Raw genomic sequence first — 12,743 nt, forward strand, 5'->3', positions numbered from 1 at the left:
CAGGGTAAATGCTAGGAGAGCACATGGCCATAGATACTCTCAGGGTAAGGGTAGTAGGTGGCAAATGAGGAGTGAAGAGTGTGCTGAGGACAGTAGGCTAATCCCCTTACTCCTATAAAAGGGAGAGGCCTCACAGGACATAAAAGATCTAACACTTTGTAAAGTCTCATGAGAGAGACCCCCACAGAGTGAACTAATCAGGAGCAAATTTTACCTACCTCAGAAGGAAGGGCTCAGCACCCAGGACTGTGCAGTCTTCAATATAAGCCTTAAAACAACAGGTGCCCTTCCTGACATTTCAACCTCCTCTGTCTCCATGTATATTCTAAAGAATCCGAGTATATAACATGCAGCAAATTTTGAAATCTATAGCTAGTAGTTACATGGATCAGAACTGAGTGAAATGATTTGGTGCCCCATGCACAAATTGTTCATCAAATTTTTAGACATAAACTGCAATGAAGACCACAGGGTCTGGCAGCAAGAGATTAAGGCCCCAATCCTGGGCCCTGTGTAGGATACTTGCATTGTGCCGGTGGCACAAAGTAGATTTAAAGCTGGAGGATCCAGACATTGGTACACTCCTCTATACAGGAGACGCTTCAGCTGGTGTAGAACTGCTATTGCAGCTTTGACACACCCTCCTCATACACCCTGAGCAGGATTCTGGCTGAGGTATCTCTACATCCCAATTTTTCTCAGCTGCCAGAACAGCATTAGGAGTCTGGGAGTAGCCTGGTGTAAATTAGAGCAACCCTGAACAAAACAGGATTGCCTGACTCTGGAGTGTGGTCAAGATTTAAAAAATTCCAACCGCAGTTATCAAACAAGACAGCAAGACATTGAGCGGAAGGGCTCACATTCTTCCTTCATCTTATTGGGATGATAAACAACTGGATCCATCACGCAGGCCACCTGTCTGCCTCTATCCCTCTCTTTCTCCTTCCTTTCCTAATCAAACTGGTAGTTACCTCAGGTCTGCTCTGAGACCCAGCCTCTCTCCAAGAAGAGGCTTTCAGGAGTAATGGGTGGAGCTCTGATTCAGATACTCCCCCATATAACTGGGTCTCTGCCCTAAAGAGTAGGCCTAACAATTCACAGCTAGAACCTTTGGATCCTTTCCATATCTGAGGTAAGCAAAAGCCTATGAGTTTCAGTTGGTCCTGTGGGTCCTTATTCAGAAAGGTGCTTTAGCATAGGCCTAACTTTAATCATGGGAGTAATCACATTAACTTCAGTGGGACTAGTCATGTGCTTAAAGTTCAGCACATGCTTAAGTAACTTGCTAAACTGGGGCCTTAATCAGGATATAACACAATTGTGAAATCTACTCCACTAAGCCTCCTAGCTCCACCATTCCAAAGGTTGTGGAGCCCTACTGTATGGGGAGGACTTCCTGGAGCATGGGGACAGTGTGGGGAGATAACCGGCTCTCCTCAGCTCTCTCTGCCTTTTCCATACTTATGGTTTGATTTTTCAGCGGCGTCCTACTCGGTGGGAGCTGGTGCGGATAAGCAGCTCTGAAAATCAGGCCCTTACTTGTTGACTGCTTTTTGCACATGTTCCATCTCAGCTGTGCAGTGGAGGGAATGAACAGATTCTAAAACTGCTAAGAAGGGGTTGGATCGCATCTCCAGTGCAGAAATCAAAGAACAAAGTGTTAGCATTTTAAAGGAGATGGTTCAATACTCAGGTAAGGGTGCATTCAGGGCCCAAACTCTTCCCTAGGATAAATTGACTGCAATGGAATTATAGCAGAGATGGATATGTCTCTGCTTGCCTAAGATAAACAACTGGTATTCCACTGTGTTTTGACTGATTACATAACTAAAATGGTGTTATTTTATATAACGGTTCTTTTCAGCAAAGGCATGACACTGAACAGCATATTATCCACTGAGAGTGGTTTTACATTGTTTGATAGATTGTCCTCTAAATTGGTGCAATACTACATTGTTTTATTAAAAGGAAGAAAGTGTATTTATTGCATTTTTAACATTTTTCTTGCATCTAAAAGTGATGGGTATTAATCTGCAGCTCCAGATTCCTGGGAGTCACACATTTTATGTGCATATATAAGCAGATAGCAAAATAGGAGTAAATATTACCATATTCCGGCATCTATATTGTTTATGGAGTGTGAAAATGACATGACAAACTTCATTTCTCAAAAAGCTTTGAATACATGGAAGTAATGACTTATGGGGAGCGGAGTGACAGCTAAAGCACTTGGAACATGCAATAATGCAGATTTCTATAAAATCTGTTCCACTTTAAAACACACAAAGCTGTAACTCGCTGTGAGCAAAGAAATGAAAGTACTCATGAGTCAGCCTCTCTTCCTCATATGGCCCCTTTGGGGCTGTAAACTAGCTAGGTATCTCCAGCTGAAGATCTCCTTGAGGTGGAACAGTCCTCAGTTGGTTCCTACACGATGTCCATCTCAGCCATGGTGTAAGGTGCACACAGGAGACATGGGTGTGGGGCAGGAATGGTGGGTCAGTAAGAGTATGCTGCTGGGCTCCATTGATCCCCACCTGGCAAATGATCTCTTTGGTGACATCACTCACTGTATGCTCTAGAGCAGCCTTGAGGCTGCTCTAGGGTATGTCAGGACTGCAGCCAGTGTAGAACCAACCCTTGGATCAGGGACCATCTTGTTTGTGGCTCTTCACACTTGGTTTGTCTAGTGGATATTGGGCACAGCAGAGAATCTAGCCCTCAGTGTGTATGTCTAAATGATGTCACTTAATGCTGTGTGGGTTTTTGGCTAATGTGCACGGCATCAGTAAGCACAGATCGTGTAGGTCAGTTTTTATTTTTTATTTATAAGGGAATTCACTGTAAATTCACTGTCTAGCCAGAAAAGGTTTTTCTGTTCAAAAGATGCAGCCAACTATTGTTACATAGGAAGAGTACTCTTCAAAGGCCCATGTCTGCACAGGTCTTATTGTGAAAGAGAGACATGCTTTCCCACTTAAATTACTGTATGCTCTGTGAATTTTTCTTTCTGGTACTCCATGCACAGCTTGAGCTCACTGCATGCAGCATTAGAGTAGGTGTGGGAGACAGAAATAACTTGATACAAACTTGATACAAAGATGATTAATTTCTGTAATAAATATTTGATTAAAAAAAACTAGAACAAAATAAAACAAAATAAAATTAACATGGCACACATTAAATGGATTAAAAACTGACTAACTGATGGGTCTCAAGTGTAATTGTAAATGAAGAATCAGCATTGAGTGGGTCTGTTTTCAGTGGAGTCCTACAGAAATCGGTTCTTGGCCCTTCGCTATTTAATCTTTTTATCAATTACCTGGAAAAAACATAAAATCATCACTGGAAAAAGTTTGCAGATGTCCCAAAAATTGGGTGAGTGGTAAATAATGAAGAGGACAAGTCACTGCTTCAGAGCAATCTGAATCACTCAGTAAATTGGGCACAAGCAAACACTTTGCATTTTCATATGGCTAAATATAAAAGTATACATCTAGGTACAAAGAATGTAGGCCCTACTTGCAGGATGGAGGACTCAATCCTGGAAAGCAGTGACTATGAAAAAGATTTGGGGTTCATAAGCTCCCAGTGTGATGCTGTGGCCAAAAGACCAAATGCGATCCTGGGATGCATAAACAGGGGAATCTTGAATAGGAGTGGAAAGGTTATTTTACCTCTATTTTTGTATTGATAAATTGCATAGTCGATTACTCAACCACTTTGGTTTGTTATGACATATATCCAAGAGACCAAATAACCAGTATCAGGTGTATTGCTATACGCCAATAATAATATAGTACAGGAATACAATACCAGTCTCTGTGAAGCCGTCTTGGGCAGTGGTGTTACATTCACCTTACATACCAGGTGTGCTCCCAGAGTTACACCCCTCAAGCCCTCTTTTTATGCCCAACCTGTTTACAATTCCAGTGTGAGGTGGAAAACCTCGCATGCCACAGAGCTTAAGACACAGCTCAGTTTTTTCCTGTTCAAAATCAGACACTATTAGGGACAGAAAAGTGGCTGTTCCCAAATCATTCCCAGAAGGTTGGAAGCAGAAGGCCCAGTGCAACCATTTCAGTGCCTAGAGTCCTGAAGGAGGCTTGGGCTAATTCATGTGAGTATCAGGTCTTCATTTGATGCTATGTATAATGTCTTCTAGCCAGAGAAGCAGATAGTGAAGTTTCTGGTTAACAAAGTGGAGCAGAGCTGGACTCACTTCAAAAGCACACTCTCACTAGCAGGCAGGACACTGGGGGGCTTGGAGTTTATTTTTGGCTTTTGTTTTAAGCAACGAGTCAGGTTCTTTATGGCCAATTATAGGTGGTTGGGAAAAACAGACAATACAATCATCCTTTTTTCCATTAAAGAAGCTGTTAGTTACAGTTTAGAGAGTGCACATAGTCCTAAGAGATCAAATTATTTATGGTAGTGCGTTAATTAGGGTTTCTCAAGGGTCCACAGGTCTTGGAACTGGTTCCAGCTTCAGGGGTAATTATGACAGGTAAATACTTGCGGCACAAAGATATAGTCTAGATGGAAAAAGTCACCCATGTACTGGTACATCCAGGATTGTTTTTGGCTGGGTACGGTATCCTTTGTCACACCTAAGAAAAGAGCTATTCATGAGGTGGTGAAAGGAGCAATCAGGACTTGCCAGCAGAATTGAGAATGGGCAGATCAAACAACCTTCTGTTAGTCATTGTCCATCAAAGCAATTCTGGAGGAGTTCCACGATCAGCTTCCACTACCAGTTACACTGGTGTAAATCTGAATTATCTCCACTGACACCACGCCTTTACCATCACTCCCATTTTCCCACTCACCCATGACTTCTGATTTACACCACCACTGAACTTGGCCCAGTGGGCATAACTTATAGTGGGACTTAAATATGCCGAATACATCTTAAATGCAGTGTTCAAATATTTCATTTCAGTCTCTTAGAAACAAAGCAGGCCTGATTCCTCTCTCCCTTACCCTGGTCTCACAGCAGTGTAATTCCAGGGACCTCAATGGCATCAGGGCCGGTGCTTCCATTTAGGCGACCTAGGCGGTCGCCTAGGGTGTCAGGATTTGGGGGGGTGGCATTTTGCTGCCCTTGGCGGCAATTTGGCGGCGGAGGGTCTTTCCGCGCTCCCAGTCTTCGGCGGCAATTCTGCGGCGGGTCTTTCACTCGCTCCGAGACCCGCCGCCGAAGTGCCCTGAAGACCGGGAGCGTGGAAGGACCCCCCGCCCCCGCTGCAGAATTGCCGCCAACAACCGGGAGTGCGGAAGGACTTCTGCCTAGGGCACCAAAAACTCTGGCGCCGCTCCTGAATGGCATTCTTCCTGGTTTACACTAGAGTCAGCTCCATGTTTTGTATATTTCACTCCTTGGACTTCTGTCTCTCAGTTTACAAGCATTTGGCATTGTTCAAATATGCTGCCATGGTTACCCAGGCATCACTGACTCTACGGGTCAGCTAGGAACAGGGCTTTATACTCTGGATTCAGGATCGAAGGTAAAGACTGTGTGCAGTTCTCCTTTTTTAAGTTATGCCCTGGTCTCTAATACATTATACAGAAGATGCTGTCTTTTGTCTACATTGGGGATTTAAAAAAGAACCAGGACAATATTTCCTTTGGCTCAACCCAATTTAATTAGCAGTTTGGGGTGCCTTGATGTTTGGGTGCTCAACTTGAGACATCTAAGAGTGAGATTTAAGCCTCCCAATGCTGGGCTGCTGTGGAGAAGCCTGCAGCCTAACTTAGACAACCCTGGGTGTCCGTCTAAGGGTTTGTCTACACTGTGAGTTTGGGGTGTCATTCCCAGCTCCAGGAGCCATACCCGTGCTAGCTCTGATCGAGCTAGTGCACTGAAAATAGAGTGTAGCAACGGTGTAGGCATACCCTAAGTTAATGTAGCCCCTATGAGATGTGTCCTGCAGCAGGGCTTGAAAGTGGCCCTTGAAAGACAACTTTATGGGTTTCTTCCCAGTTTCTGCACTGGGAACCCCCTTTACCCAGCTGTAACAGGGGTGAGAATCACACTCTGACTCAATGGCAGAATTCCCACTGAGTTAAATGTGAATGAGATCAGACACTAGGCTTGCTGTTGTTTGTTATGGTAAGTCTAGGCATACTGGTAAAAACAAGTTACAAGGATGAAATGAAAAATATACTGTGATGTTAAATCACAGGGGAGAATGGGTTACTCTGAATCACCCAGGCTCTGTTATGTTCTTTGTTTTTGTTTTTTTTTAATTCTGACACCTGGTAATTTTGAAGACTGCATGGTGCTGGAGCGGCGATTCTTTAAAGATAGGTTACACACGTTAAAGGGGGAATATGCCAGTGTTGTTGAGTACAATAATTATCACTGCAAAGGATCAGAAAGAGGCCAAATGCATTACAAATAGGAATTTATATAAACTCACTACAGGAATAAAAAAGGAAGGCAATTAATTTTTACCAAAATGTTTAGTTTCCATCTAATTTTTTTCTCTTCTGGTTGTTTTGTGGTGAACAGGATGGCAATTTGCCTTTGATCTGCATTCTGGGTGCCAGGGAGCTTTTCTGATTCCTTGGTTTATGTTTGTTTTTTGGTTCTTTTGCTGGATGCTGTGACATTGCTGAGCTCACTTTCAGGCCTGGAGGAGGAAGCCTGGTCGTAATTCATTTGTTAAACGCTTTCTATGCAAGGTTTTGGTTTTTGTGAGCATTTTGAGAGCCCGAGTTTGCTGTCATTTGGAGTGGGAAAGTAAAATAAAAGCAAAGGCCCTGTAATTAGTAATGGGAAAGTGGCTATTAACATTTAATGGGAGCAGGATTGGGCCCCAGAGTCCTGTTCTGTGTCAGTATGCGTAGGAGCAAACCCCACACAACGGTGAGGGATGTTAATTTTAGTAGCAGCTATTGATCTGAGAGGTGGCAGTTTTCTTTACATAATTTTCCCAGCTTATAGTAGCCATATTGTCACAACTGGAAAAAAAATGAAAATCCAAACCATCCAAAATGAAATAACATAATCCATTATATTAAGAATGGAAAAAAATTATGAAGAGAACCAGTGACTGTGACAATATTAAAAATGTGATAAGGGAAAAAGCTGTCTCTGAACTCAACAGTAGAAGTCAGAAATAATGGCTGTTTGACGGGCTTTTCAGGACACATCTAAATCATTCTGATCTTCATGGGTACAGAAAGAACTGTCTCTCACTCAGACTTTGCCTGAAGGTCAGGTTCATGTTTTGGGAAACAATACTGCAGCAGCTGGCTTCAGACACATTTGTTTTCATTATACTATCCCATGGGCTGGGGAAAAATATCTTGTAATTACTGGAAATATGATCGTTTGCTTTTCCAGAGACAGACCAGAGCACTGCAGAGCCATCTGAATTCAATAAAGGCCAAGGTGAAAACAGGTTGTTGTAGAAATCAGTGTCAGACTTGCAAATGCTATTTGTACTGTCTGAGGGTTGTGTCATTTGTAAAATCCTTCTTCAGCTATTTCTGTGTTCAGTGGTACAAGGAAAAGGTTTTGACTGCACAAGACTGACACGTCTACCATTAAAATGTAAATCAGCGTAGCTCTGTCACTCAGAGATGTGAAAAACCCTGGTGTAGACACAGCTAGGATGACAGAAGTCTGCTCCCATCTACCTACCTACCACCAATCGGGAAGGTGCAGCAGGGCTGGCCTTACCATGAGGTGAACTGAGGTGACCGCCTCAGGTGCCAGACTGTGGTCGGGGCGCCACTAGGACCCAGAGTGTAGAAAATTGTGTCTGCTGCTGGTGCATATATATTCTCTCTGCTCTAGATGCACAGAGATGGTGGAGTGCTGTGCTGGAGGAAGGAGGGCACAAGAGACATAGACAGGCAGGAGAAAAGGTGAGAGGGAATAACAGAAAGTAGCAGGAGCTGCAGGGAGAGAGGAGGAGGAGGAGCCTCTTATGTACCTCTCAATCAGTCCAGGCTCCTGGGGCTGCTAAACACCAGCTTCTCAGGGAGCTTCCTGTTTCCTGCTGCTTCCCTGAACCCACTTGAGGAGAACAGACAGTCAACTGAAGTAGTAGGAGCCAGTTAGGCCCTTAGGACACTGATATCTTCCCTCACTCAGGCCCTGCTACCAGCCTGCTTATTTGTCCCCTTCAGTTGAGTGTTGAGAGCCACTCTAGCTGGCACAGAACAGCAGTCATGAATGAAAGAAGAAAACACCCCTCTCGGGCAGCATTCAGAGAAAGAAAGAAAGCAAAGGAAGCTTTTCTATCTAAGCAGGAAGGAGCTCTCCTGAGATACATAGACACAAATGTTCACGGTGAGCCTTCCGGCCCCAGTGAGGATGTGAATGGTGAGGAGATGCCTGATCTTCCAGTTAGTCAGAGTGCAGGTGACCTGGCAGTACTGCAGCATCCATATCTCCATCTCAAAAGGATGTAACCATGCACATTCCTGAAGAAAAGTTTAGATCAGAGTAGAGTGTGGTGGAGGCACAAGAAACAGCTGCTGCTCAGTTTCGTTCTTTAAGCAGTAGACTGAGGGACTTCCTTGTACTGCATGGGCCACAGCAAGTGAAAAACTTCATGTTCCCCAAAGACAATGAAAACAGAAGTTTCCATTCAACATATTACTGGTGTGAAACTCCCAGTGGTGACAAAGTGGAGAGGCCATGACTTATGTACTCAAAAACCCAGAATGCTGCATACTGTTTTTGTTGCAAATTCTTCCAGTCTAATATTCCAGCCATACTGGGTTCCACAGGAACAAAGGACTGGAAAAATCTGGCTAGAAATCTGGCATGCCATGAGAAGGCAGCAAATCACCAGAGAGCATTCCACAGGTGGAAAGAGCTTGAGATGAGACTAGGGTTAAAGGCCACCATAGATGATCAGCATCAAGAGAAGATTGCATCAGAGTCTCTTTACTGGCAAAATGTTCTGGCATTGTGTGAATACTTGCTACCCAAAACCTAGCACTGCGTGGCACTTCAGATCAGCTGTATGTGCCAAACAATGGAAACTTCCTTAAAATTGGGGAGCTGATGGTTGAGTTTGATGCTGTACTCCAGGAGCATCTAAGAAGAGTCACTACCCAAGAAATGTACTGGAGTGATAGAGCTACTGTGCCACCCCGACTCATGGCGGATAGGGCTAGACTGTAACTTTACTATCTGATCAGCTGAATGTGATACACTTTGATGGATCTTTAAATATAGGATAAAATAGGATTTTTTTGCTATCAAATTAACTCTTATTGTAATTGCTTAAGCTAAGAGCTAACTTCTTGGATTCTTAGATAATGATGACTGTCATGCTTCAAAGATGGTCACATTGGCCTCTACTTCACCTGTCATCCTCCCTCTTCCCCCCTCGATATATTTACTTTCAGTTTTAACAAAAACAGGGAGTGAGAAAAGAATTATTTACAGACTGAGACTAGATAAGAGCTGAGCTACTAAAATAGGAAAGGAGAACGGAAATGGACTTGAAATATAACAGAATCCAAATTATTAAAGAGACCAACCAAAGCAAAACTAGGCTGAAATATAATGATAACCAAGGGCCTGATCCAAAGCTCATTAAAGCCTATTGACTTCAATGGGCTTGGGATCCGGCTCAATGTCTCCATCTAAGGCCTGGTCTACACTAGGCGTTTAAATCGGTTTTAGGAGCCTAAAACCGATTTAACGCCACAACCGTCCACACTAGGAGGCACCTTATATCGATTTTAATGGCTCTTTAAATCGGTTTCTGTACTCCTGCGAGGAGTAGCGCTAATATCGGTATTAACATATCGGAATAGGGTTAGTGTGGCCGCAATCGACGGTATTGGCCTCCGGGAGCTATCCCACAGTGCACCACTGACCGCTCTGGACAGCATTCTCAACTCGGATGCACTGGCCAGGTAGACAGGAAAAGCCCCGCGAACTTTTGAAATTCATTTCCTGCTTCGACAGCGTGGAGAGCTCATCATCACAGGTGACCACGCACAACTCATCAGCACAGTTAACAATGCAGTCTCCTGAGAATCGAAAAAGAGCCCCAGCATGGACTGCTCGGGAGGTAATGGATCTGATCGCTATATGGGGAGAGGATTCAGTGCTAACAGAACTGCGTTCCAAAAGACGAAATGAAAAAGTATTTGAAAGAATTTCTAAGTCTATGACGGATAAAGGCCACAGCAGGGACTCCGTGCAGTGCAGAGTGAAAGTTAAGGAGCTCAGACAAGCCTACCAGAAAACCAAAGAAGCAAACGGAAGGTCCGGGGCAGGTCGAAAAACATGCCGCTTCTATGATGACCTGCATGCAATTTTAGGGGGCTGCGCCACAAGTACCCCACCCCTGACCGTGGATTCCGAGGTGGGGGTTGTAATCTCTGCCATGTCAGACGGGGAAGATGAAGAGGAAGAAGAAGAGGAAGACCTCGCAGAGAGCACACAGCACTCCGTGACCCCCAGCAGCCAGGAGCTTTTTATCACCCTGACGGAATTACCCTGCTCCCAGCCCTCACAAGCAACTATTCCAGAGAATGACGCCATGGAAGGGAGCTCTGGTGAGTGTACCTTTGCAAATAGCAAACAGTGTTTTTTAAGCAAGCCTTTTTTAATGATTGATTTGCCCTGAGGACTTGGGACGCATTCGCAGACAGTATAGTTACTTAGAAAAGTTTGTTAACATGTCCGGGGATTGAGAGGAAATCCTCCAGGGACATCTCGATGAAGCGCTCCTGTAGGTACTCCAGAAGCCTTTGCAGAAGGTTTCTGGGCAAGGCATCCTTGTTCCGCCCACCATGGTAGGACACTTTACCATGCCATGCATGTAGCAAGTAATCAGGTATCATTGCGTGGCAAAGCATAGCGGCGTATGGTCCCGGTGACTGCTGGCATTCAAGAAGCATGCGCTCTTTATCTTGTTCTGTTATCCTCAGCAAAGTGATATCGTTCAGGATAACCTGGTTAGAAATCAGGAATTTAAGTAAGGGGGGGTGGCCATTTTTCTACTGGGTTCGTGGAATGCAGCAGCTTAAAAAAAACACTTTCCTGCACGTAGCGAAGCGGGGGGAGGGGAGGAGTGAAATGCCGATGATCTTTTCTGTTTGGTCACCGGCGAGGCGATCTTCCCCAAGCTACCGGACAAGCAGTGGGTGGTGGGGAGGGGGAAGGTTGTTGATTAGCAGGGAGCTAGCGTGGTATTAGCCATGCGTTGGGGGGGGAGGGGTAAATCACTGAGACAGTGGCTTACCATGGCCGCATGCAAGCTGAATCCTGATGCCTGGACCTGTGTCTGAGATCTGTAACCCAAGAGTTGCAAGCAGGCACTATTAAGATGAAAAATGCGACCTTGTAGGGAAATCACATGTGCTATGTAAGGTGAATAGTGCTTTTCACTGTGAAAGAGTATAACCATTGTTCTGTAAAATGTATCTTTCTAAATATTTATCTCCCTCATGCAGCTGCAAATATTTCAAGCGTCCCTCCTCCATCCCAAAGGCTAGCACAGATAAGGCGGAGGAAAAAGAAGACGCGAGATGAGATGTTCTCGGATATTATGGAAGTTACACGCAATGAAAGAGCTCATCTGAATGAGTGGAAGGACGTGGTTTCAAATTACAGGAAAGAGGCCAGTGAACGTGAGGACAGGAGGGATGAACGTGAGGACAGGAGGGACAACCGAGATGAGAGGTGGCGGCAGGAAGACCGGCAGGAAAATCAGCGGTGGCGGCAGGAAGATCAGCGGTGGCGGGATGCAACTCTGGGGCTGCTGCGTGATCAAACTGACATGCTCCGGCGTCTTGTGGAGCTTCAGGAACGGCAGCAGGATCACAGAGTGCCGCTGCAGCCCCTGTATAACCACCCTCCCCCCTCACCATGTTCCTTAGCCTCCTCACCCAGACGTGTAAGAACGCGTGGGGGGAGGCTCCGTGCACCCGCCCACTCCACCCCCGTGGACAGCCCAACCAGAAGGATGTCGTTACTCTGAATTTTATTTTTTTAATGGCCTTCTCCATCCCTCCTTTCCTCCTCCCAAAGCACACCCTTACTTCTCTCCCTCTTTTTATAATGAATCAATAAAGAATTCATGCTTTTTAAATGAGAGTGACTTTATTTGCATAAGTAAGCTGTACTCGAAGGGGGAGGGGGAGTTGCTTACAGGGACTGAGTCAATCAAGGGGGTTGGGTGTTCATCAACAAACACAGCAGTCACACTGTACCCTGGCCATTGATGAAGCTCGTTTTCAAAGCTTCTCTGATGCGCACCGCTTCCTGGTGTGCTCTTCTAATCTCCCTGGTGTCTGGCTGCGCGTAATCAGCGGCCAGGTGATTTGCCTCAGCCTCCCACCCCGCCATAAAGGTCTCCCCCTTACTCTCACAGAGATTGTGGAGAATACAGCAAGCAGCAATAACATAGGGGACATTGGTTTGGCTGAGGTCTGAGCGAGTCAGTAATGTGCGCCAGCGCGCCTTTAAACGGCCAAATGCACATTCCACCACCATTCTGCACTTGCTCAGCCTGTAATTGAACAGATCCTGACCACTGTCCAGGCTGCCTGTGTATGGCTTCATGAGCCATGGCATCAAGGGGTAGGCTGGGTCCCCCAGGATAACGACAGGCATTTCAACATCCCCAACTGTTATTTTCTGGTCTGGGAAGTAAGTCCCTTGCTGCAGCCGTTTAAACAGAGTAGTGCTTCTGAATACGCGAGCGTCATGAACCCTCCCTGGCCATCCCGCGTGGATGTTTGTGAAACGTCCCTTG

Source organism: Mauremys mutica, chromosome 11 (assembly GCF_020497125.1).
Source record: "Mauremys mutica isolate MM-2020 ecotype Southern chromosome 11, ASM2049712v1, whole genome shotgun sequence".
Lineage (NCBI taxonomy): Eukaryota > Metazoa > Chordata > Testudines > Geoemydidae > Mauremys > Mauremys mutica.